At 48.0% G+C, this 12,141-nt stretch overlaps 1 long non-coding RNA gene across 2 annotated transcripts; it reads right to left on the bottom strand.

Moving 5' to 3' along the window:
* Window positions 1-1,453: 1,453 nt before the first annotated feature.
* LOC122232600 lies at window positions 1,454-11,471 on the bottom strand. 2 transcript variants are annotated; one of them, XR_006209956.1, is made up of 4 exons: window positions 11,329-11,471; window positions 10,553-10,621; window positions 1,998-2,310; window positions 1,454-1,865 (listed from the first exon to the last, which is right to left on the bottom strand). It is a non-coding gene; the product is annotated as an uncharacterized LOC122232600 (long non-coding RNA). The 2 variants fall into 2 exon arrangements; XR_006209955.1 differs by lacking the exon at window positions 1,454-1,865 and having other exon boundaries at window positions 1,904-2,310.
* Window positions 11,472-12,141: the final 670 nt, after the last annotated feature.

The raw sequence follows: 12,141 nt of genomic DNA, 5'->3' as shown, positions 1-12,141 counted from the left end.
ACCAAGTAAAAGGAGCCAATCTGAAAAAGCTATATACTATATGATTCCAAGCATATGGCATTCTGGAAAAGGCAAAACCGTGGAGACAATACAACGATCAGTGGTTGCCGGGGAGAGTACAGAGGATTTTTAGGGCAGTGAAACTAGTCTGTATATTATAAAGATGCAGGGGATGTACACCAAGAGTGAGCCCTAACGTTAACTATGGACTTTGGGTGACAGTGATGTGTTACTGTATGTTCATTAATTGTGACAAATGTCGCACTCCGGTGGGAGATGTTGATAGTGGGGGAGGCTGTACGTGTGTGGGGACAGGGTGTGTGTGGGAAATCTCTGTGCTCTCTGCTGAATTTTGCTGGAATCCTAAAACTGCTCTAAAAAAGAGGCTATTAAAACTTTTTAAAAAAGTAAATATGAGGTTCAGAGAGACTGGCTCACAGTGTGGGGTTGCTGAGGTAGGTCCCAGGCACAGAGTGAGACCGTGCATGCTGTCCCCACACGTCGGGGAGAAGAAGGCTTGCTGAGCCAATGGAGTCTGCAGAGAGCCGCCTCTGAGAATGTGGATGTGCCGGCCGTTCCCACTCATCCCTGTGCGTGCCAACAGACGTTTGCTGCCTCACCGGGCCTCTCTGGCACGGTCACTTCAGGTCACCGGCAGGCGTACTCTTTGCTGCAGATCAGAGGGAGAACTGACCTGAGGTGGGGGGTAGCTAGCATGAGGAAGGCCCAGGAGGAAATTCTCCCTCTGAAAGGCCTTGTCCCTTTCCTGCAGGATATGAGCCTTCAGGAGCTGTGGCTGGCCAGTGCCCCCCAGGCTTGCTGGGTGGGGAGCAGAGGGGGAGGGAGCCCTGAGCATGCAGGCCCTGGCAGCGTCGGGAGAGGATGCTGTGGGCAGCGGAAGGGAGGGCACAGCTAGGTGGTGCTCAGACCTGACCCTAGGGCTGCATGGGCTGCAGAGACAACCTCATGTGGAAGGTCATGCCAAGTCCACAGTCTGGTCTGCTCTTGTCACCTGGAACATTCTGTTTTCCTTTGCCTGTGATCCTGCAGCCACCTCGACTGCTCCCCCATGTTGGTGGGGAGGGTGGGGGCAGGGGAGCAACCACTCTAAAGTAGTGACTTGCTTTCTTCTCTAGGTCAAGGGGCCCATCCCTGTGCCTGGTGTGTTCCGGGTGCCTGGTAAGGACTCTGCTGGGTGTAGAAACAGCCTGTGTGGGCTGGAGTCTGAGGGGTGGAGGATATGGGGCCTCAGAGAAGCCCCTGGAGGTGGCCAAGACTGGGGGCTGGGCCTGCTTTCTCAGGAGGAGCTGGGCTCTGCCGTCTGGGTCCAGGGGCAGAGCACACGGCATGCAGGACCAGCCAGGCCTATAGGGCAGCTGCACGTTCCCCTTCTTAGTGGAAATCCCTCTCTTTCACCCATACATTGTGTTTGACTCGGTGTGTTTTTCTTGGCTTTAATGAACAGGATTAGTTACAGTCTTTGTAATTTTTGGAATTGAAGGTATTTTTAACAAATGCAGCCAGTATCGTGGGAACATCCTGAAGTTGCTGGCGTGTCTGTAGTCTAAAATCAACCCAGTCCCACCCCCAACCTTCCTCCCTGAAGAGTCAAAGTCACTCAATGGGATGTCTATTTTTGTTCATTTCGATTTCAGACTGAAACGTGGATAGAACTGAGGAAATTGGCATTCCCCAACTGTTATTCCTTCTTCTTTCTCCTGCCCCAGATCTATGAAAGCGAGGTAGAAAGTAAAAAGGACCAGACTGTATGGCACATCCAGGCAGGGCAAGTGCGTGGGCCAGTGGCCCTGCCCCTCCCAGCCAGACATCGATGCCCCCACTCGTCAGTTAACTGCATGCTCTAGCTGGGAACAAGCAAGACAAAAATGAAATACATCAGCAATCACGAAGTTATGGAGGTGCATTAGTTATCAACTGCTGCACAACAAATTATCACACACTTAGCAGCTCAAAACAGCACAGATTTGTGATCTCACAGTTTCTGTGGGTCAGGAATTCGAGCATCAGCTAGGTCCTCTGCTTGAGGTCTCTTGTGAAGCTGCAGTCAAGGTGTTGGCTGGGGCTGTGGTCTCATCGGAAAGCTCCACCGGTGGGGTCCCCTTCCAAGCTCACTCACGTGGTCGATGGCAGGACATAGTTCCTGTGGACTGTTGGACTGAGGCCACCCTCAGTTCTTTGGCACATGAGCCTCCCCAACACATCAGTTTGCTTCATCAAAGCCAGCGAAAGGGAGAGTCCTGAGTCTTTTGTAATCTAATCCCAGAGTGACATCCTCGACATTGCCGCATTCTGTTGGTTAGAAAGCAGTTACTCAAGGATGAGGGATCACACTAGTCATGCCTTCCAGGAGGGGAATCATGGGGCCATCTTAGATGCTGTCGGCCACAACACAATGTAAAAATGGTCATGCCCTTTGCTGGTGCATGTATTCATCTCACGGGTGTGGTAAGTGGTAACCTTTGCAGAAAGTGCTTTGGCTCCTCGTCCGGAGGGGGAGCACCGAGGATGAAGTCCTGACTCAGGACCCTCTAGCAATCCAATTAACCACTCTGACCCTCAGTCTCTTCCTCTTTAGAATGGGGATCATGGCAACTGTTGTGCCATTTTGTGACAGTTTTAGATTTGATGTGATAAGCATTAAGCATTAAAGAGCTGGTCAAGGCAGCTGACTCATAGCAGGCAACCAGAAATTCTTGCTGAATGAATGAATGAGCTTCCTGTTGATACAGTGGGGGCAAAGCTCTGTCTGGAGTCTTTGGTAGCAAGAAATACATGAGGATTCCCTCAGAATATTTGGATTCTGAAACCCACTCCAGCTCCTGGGGAGTAGGGGCAGATCAGAGGCCCTAGCCTGGACTTGGGCTTTTATTATTTAGGAATAAAGGTCTCTGACTGCTGGCACTCACTGTCCAGAGAAGAAGGGACAGCTCAAATGACAAAGGAACAGACACTTTTTTCTGGCTTCTCTTAAAAAGAAATCTTATCTGATTTTGAAAGTGATGTTGGTTGGTGGCAGAACTCTAGCGGAGGAGCTGGCCTAGGTGTGTCAGAATAGTGGAGTGGGGTGAGCTATACCAGGGCACAGGCAGGACCCACCCAGACCTGACCCTTGGAGCCCCGGGAGCTTGGCAGGAGGGGCTGGGACAGCTCGGGGGTGATTCTGACTTTCACTCTGATCATAAAGCACTGTGAATGCATCATCCCTTGTGGGTGAGGCTGTAACCTGGGGTGTTTTCCTATGTTTGCTCTCCCTCAGGTAATGTCAACACCATTTTCCAGTTACTTGGATTACTCTGACCACCCCATGCCCCTCGCGACGTGAGACTGCCGTCATCAGATTGGTGCATGGCATTCTACGCCTTTTTCTCTGAATTTCCATACTTACATATTTAATAACAATACTGTTTTGGATTTTTTTTTTTATAAAAATGGCATCCCGCCACACACAGCATCCTGTGGCTTACCAGTTTTCTACTTGATAATATGTCTTAGTATCTTTCCATGACCAGACATGTTGCTGATGCACATTCTTTTCATTGCTTCATGATGTTCCAAGCTATGGACACACTGTGTTTCATTTGCCTCCCTCTATGCATGAACGTTTAGATTGCACCCAGAGAGATTTTGCTTTTATAAGCAACACTGCCTCTCTCTCTCTCTCTCTCTCTCACACACACACACACACACACACACACGAGTCTTCTTTCTGTAGGGGAAGTCAAGAAGCAGAATTGCTGGGTCCTGAGGGACGCATATTTAAAATTTTGGTCTTGGGGCGCCTGGGTGGCTCAGTCGGTTGAGCGTCCGACTTCGGCTCAGGTCATGATCTTGCGGTCCGTGAGTTCGAGCCCCACGTTGGGCTCTGTGCTGACAGCTCAGAGCCTGGAGCCTGCTTCCGATTCTGTGTCTCCCTCTCTCTGACCCTCCCCCATTCATGCTCTGTCTCTCTCCGTCTCAAAAATAAAGAAACGTTAATTTTTTTTAATTTTGGTCATATTAATAATACCATATTGCCCTCTGACATGTCTGTATTAATTACCTTCTTACCAGTGATGTATCTGAGTACCATTTCTCATCATCCTTGCTATTACTCAATATTCTCAAACTTTTGTTTTTTTTTTTTAATGTTCATTTATTTTAGAGGGAGAGAGAGAGAGAGCAAGTGGGTGAGGGGCAGAGAGAGAGGGAAACACAGAATCTGAAGCAGGTTCCAGGCTCTGAGCTGTCAGCACAGAGCCCGACGCAGGGCTCACCAACTGTGAAATCATGACCTGAGCCAAAGTCAGAGGCTTAACCAACTGAGCCACCCTGGCGACCCGATTTGGATCTTTTTTAGATGACCCTTTGATCTGAATATAGTTTGTTCAGCTTTGTTAGCATTTGAAGAATTCATTCTATACCTGGTGCCTGTCAAGGACCAGTGTCCTGGGAACATCATTACTAAAGACTAGGAGTGTTCATTAGTGATGTATTACCTGAATCAACAGAGAAGGGGAAGTGGTCAAGAAAATAAAAAACAGAAACATGTAGAGAAGCCCATGGCAGGGGTGAGAGCATTCTTCATGCCATCTTCTGCCCACGGACCATATGGTCCTAGGACCCCTGCTCCAGGTTCAGGATCATGGTGGTGACACTGGCTCTGCTCTGTGGCAGCACTGGCCACAGGTTCCTGGGAAAGTCTTTTATGAAGTCTCTTCACAGGCTCAACTCCCGACCTTCATGTACATCAGGATCCTCGAGGTAAGTGTAAGTAACAAGAAGAAACCCCCATCCACAGTGAGACTAAGTGACCCAGATTCATCTATTATAATCACTCACTTTATCAGAACAGAGAATCCCCAACTGAAGCAATGCACAACTAGTGATTCATTTGGTCATTATCCAGAAAGAAGAAAATCTCTAGGTCTTTGATTTATGCCCTTAACTGATTTATAAATATCAGCAATTGATAAGCCTACTTAAGCCCAGACACAAAAGATTTTTGTAGACAGTTGTTATGCCAATCTTTGGGCATGAACACGAGTATTTTGTAACCTAAAAGGCACACGATGATCGAAACATAACACAGTTTATTCATCATTAACCTAAGCATGCTGAAATTCTCTTTTGACTGGACGTTTTTTCCTTCTTCTCTTTTCACCCTGAACTTAGTAAACAACAGAACTCTGACAATAGATTTGAATAAATTTAAATTTAGAGGATGACAAACAGATCAAATTATTCCTAGTGTCCTTGCTTTAACAAGATGAAGGAATGGGTCTTTGTTTTAGGCAGTGGAGATGCCAGGAAATCCAATCCAATTATAGTTTAGGCCAAAAAAAAAAAAAGACACATTCATAATTCTGTTCTGATTTGAGAATGATAATGTCAAAAAGTGTTGTCAGAGAATATAATATTTGCTTTAAAGCAAGAAATAGCGACACATAATATTTTGAAAACATAATAATATATAATATTATTAAAATAGTATATAATATTATTAAAAACATAATATTTTGAAAACAGTAATAAATGTTAATGATTACAGGGAACTTTGACTTTTTTAAAAACAAAAAAAACTGTAAAAATTTAATATTATGTTAAGGCACAGAGACATAACATAATATTTTGGTATATTTCTCATACAGATCTTTACACACACACACACACACACACACACACACACACTAGTTCTCTGTAAGGCCTCCTCATACCTCCACGAGCACTGACATTGTTTAACGCATTATCCTCTGCCAGGGGAGGAACCCATCTTGCTGTCTGGCAGGACCAGCCGATTCCCAGAAAGGTGCCCAGCCTCCCCACCTTTCCCAGCCTTCCCTCCAAGTCCTGGTGCCCCCTCGCTATGTCCAGGGCTGAGGTCTCCACTTGCTCTCGGTGCTACTTTGTTCCCTCCCTGCCCCACGCTCTGGGGCCCAAATCAGTCTCTTGCTGTCATTTTAGTGGGGGTTAAGGATGGAGCCAGGATAAAGCTGGCTATGTTAAAACCTGAAGTTCCAGTCATTTCTTCTACTAGTTTAACGGTTTTGCTATGTCCCTAGAGCTCTTCAGTCTACAGTTCAATTTTCTGTGGGATATATGACTGAAATCTTTATTTTTTTTCCAAATGGCTAGACAGTCATCCCAATTTTATTGACTAGTATGACCATCTTTCTGCTCACATGAATAACACTCCATAGAATATCAAGCACATGTGTATCTTTGTTCATGTGGGCACATTTTCTGGGCTTAGATTTTCTGAACTGGAAATTACAGGGTCAAAGACACGAGCCTTTGGAGGCTCCTGGGCATGCTACCAACCACTTTCCAAAAAGATTGCACCCACATGGGAGAGAAGTGTCCATCCTTGGGTATTCTAATTTTAAAAAAGTTTCTATTGTGGATAGGCCAAGTATCTCAACATTGTTTAAATTTATATGTCTGTAAAAATTAGTAAGAGGCCACTTCACAACCATTAGGGTGGCAATTATAGTAATAAGGAGGAGGAGACAGAGAAGAAAGAGAAAAAGAGGAAGAGGAAGAAGGAGGAGAAGGAAGAGAAGGAGGAGGAGACAGAGGAGAAGAAGGAGAAAAAGAGGAAGAGGAAGAAGGAGGAGGAGGGTTTTTGATAATGTCGAGAAATTGGGATCCTGTACTTTGCCAAAGGGAATGTAAAACAGTGCAGTCACTGTGGGAAACAGTATGGTCGTTCCTTAAAAAGATAAACATAAAGTTGCCATTTAATCCAGCAATCTTACTTCCGGGTATATGTACAAAGCAATTGAAAGCAAGGACTCCAACAGATACTTGTACACCCATGTTCATAGCAACATTATTCACAATAGCCAAAAGGCAGAAACGATCCAAATGACCATTGACAGAAGAATGGATAAGCAAAATATGTATCCATACAATGGAATATTATTCAGCCTTAAAAACGGAGGAAGTCCCAACATGCTACCAGGTGGATGAACTTTGAGGATATGGTGTTAAAGTGAAATAAGCCAGTCGCAGAATGACCAATACTGTATGATTCAATTACTGGGGTAGTCAAATTCCTAGAGACAGAAAGTGGGATGGTGGGGCCAGGGGCCAGAAGAAGGAGGAGGAGAGGACATTGTTTAAAAGGGACAGAGTTTCAGTTTTGCCAGATGAAAAGAGTTCTGGAGATGGGTAATGGTGATGGTTCCACAACAGTGTGAGTGAACTTAATGCCACTGAACTGGACACTTAAAAATGGCTAAAATTATAAATCTTTTGTATATTTTACCACGGAGGGGGGGGGGAAATCAGTGAGTGGAAACTTTCTTCAATGATGATTAGACAACCCTATTTGCTTTTTATGTGAGTTTTCTCTTCACACTCACTTATGCCTAAGCTCCCAGTTATCTGGAGGAGGGGAGGGGTTCATTTCAGCAATCCTGGGCTATGGCCAGACTGGGCCTTCTTCAGGCCCTGTGCAGGGTCTGAGGAGGTTGGTGGAGGAACAAGGAGGATGGTGCAGAAATTGAAGAGGCTTCTGGGCAGTGTTGGGAGGGAGGAGCCCTGGGGAGGACTTGGGCTTCGTCAGGCTTAGCATCACCAGACCCAGTTGGATGGAGACAGGTTGCTAAGGAGGGTCCCTTCTCTGAGAGGGGTCCTGACCTCCAGAACGTGTTCAAAAACACCCAAGCGTCTGGCCTCTGGATGTCGAGCTGCCCCTCTCAGGGCCCCAGCTGGAATGAATGCCCAGCAAGGCACTCTCGGGTCTCACTCCCTGTGTTCTGAGATCTGGGCCATCTGGAGTCCTGCCACCTGGACAATGAATCTCTGAGACAAGTGGGGCTCCTTCATGCATCACAAAACCTTGGAGGAGGGTTCTAGAAAGTATATGCATTTCCCCTGTATACATCTCCACCTCTAGTACCTGCTCCAGGGGTCTCAGCCTACAGCCCTGAGGTCCTAGGCCCTAATAAGGCCCCTGCACATTTCTAGTCAGGCCCTGCCACCAGGGGGCAGTATAGCCTGCAGGAGACTACTGTCCTCAGAGCCCTGGTTCTAGCCCAGAACTGAGCTCCTTGGGTGGACCATCCCCAAGGCCCTGGCAGACACTCTTAGCTTAGATCTGGAAGTCATTCTCTATTGTCCCAGTTATCTAAGAGACTGGGAACCTCTCAGGTGTCTGCTAATGGGGAGGCAGCCAGAGGAGGCCAAGGCACAAGTGGGGTTTATTCCTGGGATACCGGGATACCAGGATACCAGGCTGGTTCAGGATTCAAAAAGTAATCAAAGTATCCTACCATATTGACATGCAGAGAGGAAAACTCACATGATCCTATCAAATGATCAGAAAAAGCATTTGGAAAAATTTAACTTTTATTAGTGATAAAAATTCTAAAAGTAAGAATAAAGGGGGAACTTCCTCAGCTTGGTAAAGAGCATCTACAAAATACCTACAGGTAACATTAAGACTAAATGTTCTTCCTCCAAGGTCAGGAATAAGGCAAGGATGTCTGCCCTCACCAATCTTATTCAATCTAGTGCCAGAAGTCCTAGCCAGTGCAATAAGGCAAGAAAAGGAAATAAAAGTCACTAATATAGGAAAGAAATAAATAAAAGTGCCCCTATTTGCACATGACATAACTGTCTTCAGGGAAAATCCTAAGGAATCTACCAAAAATCCCTCTGAGAACTAATAAGTGAATTTAGCAAGGTCACCCAGCATACCCATCCTTCCCAAATTAATTATCTTTCTATAGGCTGGCAGTAAATACATAGATGCTGAAATTTAAAACAAATACAATGCCATTTAAAATGCTCAAAAAGTGAAGGGGGCACCTGGGTTGCTAAGTCAGTTAAGCGCCAGACTTCAGCTCAGGTCATGATCTCACAGTTCGTGGGTTCAAGCCCCACATCAGGCTCTGTGCTGATATCTCAGAGCCCGGAGCCTGCTTCACATTCTGTGTCTCCCTCTCTTTCTACCTCTCCCCCATTCTCACTCTGTCTCTCTCTCTCTCTCTCTCTCTCTCAAAAATAAACATTAAAAAAATAAAATAAAATGCTCAAAAACCGAAAACTTGGATGTACATCTGAGAAAACATACACCAAATGTGGACACAGAAAAGTGCACAAGGCCGAGAGAAGAAAAAAGAACTGAGTTGTTTATATGCACAACAACCTAGATGAATCTCCAGAGAATTATGCCTAGTGAAAAAATCCACTCCTGAAAAGTCACACACTAGATAATTCCATTTCCATTTATATGACATTGTTGAAATGGCAAAATTACCAGAATGGAGAGCAGATTAGTGGTTGCCAGGAGTCAGGAGGTGGGAGGAGGGTAGGTGTGGGTATAAAAGGGCCACAGGAGGGAGCCTGTGGTGACCTGACACCACCAATGTCAATATCTGGGCTTTGATGTTGTGCTGCAGTTTTGCAAGATGTTACCACTGAGAGGAACTGGAGAAAGTGTGCAAGGGGGCCTCTCTGTATTCTTACAACTGAATGCCAATCTATAATTATGTCAAAAAAATGTTTCATTAAAAAAGTTTTTTTAAATGCAGAACAGGTAACAATGTGTCATTCGGATCAGAACAAATCTCAAGCATGCAGACTCTGGGGCTGGTGTTCACCTAACTGCAAGCCTAGCAATAAACTAGTATCTGCAGTTTTTGAAAATTAGAATCTGAGGCTACCCTCAGAGACCCCATCAGGAGCTCTTGTGAAGCACCCAGACATTGTGTTGTGTTTGTTTGTTTGTTTTTAATTTTTTTAATGTTTATTTATTTTTGATAGACAGAACACGAGAGGGGAAGGAGAGGAGAGAGAGGGGGACACAGAATCCGAAGCAGGCTCTAGGCTCTGAGCCGTCAGCACAGAGCCCAATGTGGGGCTCAAACCCACAGACCGTGAGATCATGGCCTGAGCTGAAGTCGGTCGCCCAACCTACTGAGCCACCCAGGCGCCCCCACACATTGTATTTTTAAAGCGTTTCAGCTTCACTCTGGGGCAAGGGCCATGGGTTTGTATTCCTTTGTGCTCAGTCCTTGCTCCTCTCTCCTTGTCCCCACCCCACCGTTGCCCCCTCAGAGCTCTGCTCTCTCTGCCCCTTCCTCTCTGTGGCCTCCATGTTCCTGCAAAACTTGCCTCTCCTCCTCTTTCAGGTTCCCTTCAAGGAGCCCGGCTTCCCTTTGGGGCCTACAGCGCCCTAAGCAATGGCATGGCACATGGGTGCCCCACGGAGGCTCATCACCTTGCACAAGAGGGGAGGCAGTGTATCTTCCTCCCCCTGTGACAAGGACATCCTCATCAAGGAACCCATTTATCTTCTGCCCTCCATTTGGGCCAGACTCCCTCTTGGGTCATACTTGCTAAAGAAATGGGTTGCAACACAGCCCTATGTGTTTCCACACATCTGGGGAGGTGGCTGGTCTTCCGCCACAGGAACCTGTTGGGGAGGCTGGAAGGTGCCTCTTGGCATCCCAGCGCACACGCCTCGACCAGCCTGCCTCTCAGGCTCCCCTCCCCGTGACTGGGTGTTGGAATCACAGCCACACCCTGTGCAGAGTGCTCTTACCTGCTATCTGCCTGTGGAGCCCCGTGGCCTGTGTGCATGGGCACAGGAATCTGCTAGGTGGACTGGCATCTGGCAGGAGATTGGAGGAATGAATGTCTCAGCCACAGCGCCCTTGAGTCTGCAGTGGGCTTTTTGATTTATGGTCGCAGCCAGCGTGTGTAGAAACCACAGCAGGACGGACTTGGGTGGATCCAGCTGCTGGGGTCGCTTCATGCTGGGTCTTCACTCTGCATCTCCCTATCCATCCCTGCCCTGCCTTCCTGCCCTCCTTCCAGGCTCATTGTCCCCTATGTCCCCCCACAGCCCGCTCTCTCTCTAACTGGCCCCTCGGCCTCAGCCATCTGGCATCACCCTGCCTCCCAGGGATAGGGGGAGCTGCTGCCACAACCAAGTTATTCCCCCTAAATCCTTGGTCTGCTCATGCCACCCACCCCAGAACCACCCTGGTCTGTCTCGCCATGTTACAGCCTTAGGTCCTTGACCCCCTCAGTCCAGGCCCACACGCTGCTTCACCAACCTCCTCTTTTCCAAGGTTCAAGTGCTGAACCCAGAACCCTTCCCAAGTGCTCTGTCTGCTGCGCCTCAGCCTTCTCTGGCTTGGAGGCAGGGTTTGCTGGCCTCCTGGGACTTGTAGCTGTTGTAGGGTGCTCGATGGTATGTCATATCCCCCAGAACCGATGCCCCCAAGGGCAGAGGTAGGATGGATGTGCTGGATCAGGCCTTGGGAGCCCTGCCCTCAGCCCTGGGGCCCCGGGCCCTCCTCCCTCCTGGCTCACCAGAACTGTCTGTCTCCAGACCCACACATTGGCTTTTGTCTCTGTGCCCTCTGGGTTCCCTGTGGCCCTCCTTTGCCAGCTCTTCTTCCTCTGGCCACCCTCTGCTCACGGGCAGCCAGGGACCAACTTGCAGCAAGAGGAAACACCAGGTGCTGGGAGTGGTCAGTGTTGCTCCATGGGTGGGGGAGGGGTCAGGGGTCACAATGGCAACACATGAAGTCAGAGGGGGTCCTGTCTCCCTGGGTTAGGGGACAGACCCCACTGTCACATGCCTCCCCACCCCAGCTTCTGCAGACGCAGGAGGTGATGGTGCAGATAAGGCTCAGATTCTGATGTGACACCCCTTGCCCTGTTCCCACTTAATCAACGTTTCCAACTGAGCACAGCCCATCACATGTGCTTGGAAGCTTGTTTCAGTCAATGCTGTCCTGTCAAGGCGAAACCACAGCCTGGTCCTTAATTAAGTGCAACGTTTAGAGCCCAAGGTGCTGAGTCTTCATGGGTCAAGGTGGGAACCTGATCGTGCTGCTTGGGAGGGGACGGGTGCCTGGGGGAGGGAGGCCTCTGCAAGACAGCATGGAACTGAGCGCTGGCCAGAGGGTCTCACCCCTGGTCCCTCCCTGAGCCTGATGTCCTGTATGGTCAAGTCAGCTTCTTCTTGATCTGCTCCAGCAGAGGGCTGGCTGTCTCCTGCAAAGGACCTCAAATGGTGTGGCAGATCAGGGCCACAGCCTCTCCTCTTAGTGGCCAGACAGCCCCAGTGGGCACAGGCTCCTTCTGGGGTGTGCTGGAACTTACAGAAAAAGAAAGTAC

The sequence above is a fragment of the Panthera tigris genome, chromosome D3, assembly GCF_018350195.1.
Source record: "Panthera tigris isolate Pti1 chromosome D3, P.tigris_Pti1_mat1.1, whole genome shotgun sequence".
NCBI classification, from domain to species: domain Eukaryota; kingdom Metazoa; phylum Chordata; class Mammalia; order Carnivora; family Felidae; genus Panthera; species Panthera tigris.
The sequence above is the reverse complement of the archived record's forward strand: the minus strand, read 5'-3'. Positions and strand labels throughout refer to the sequence as shown.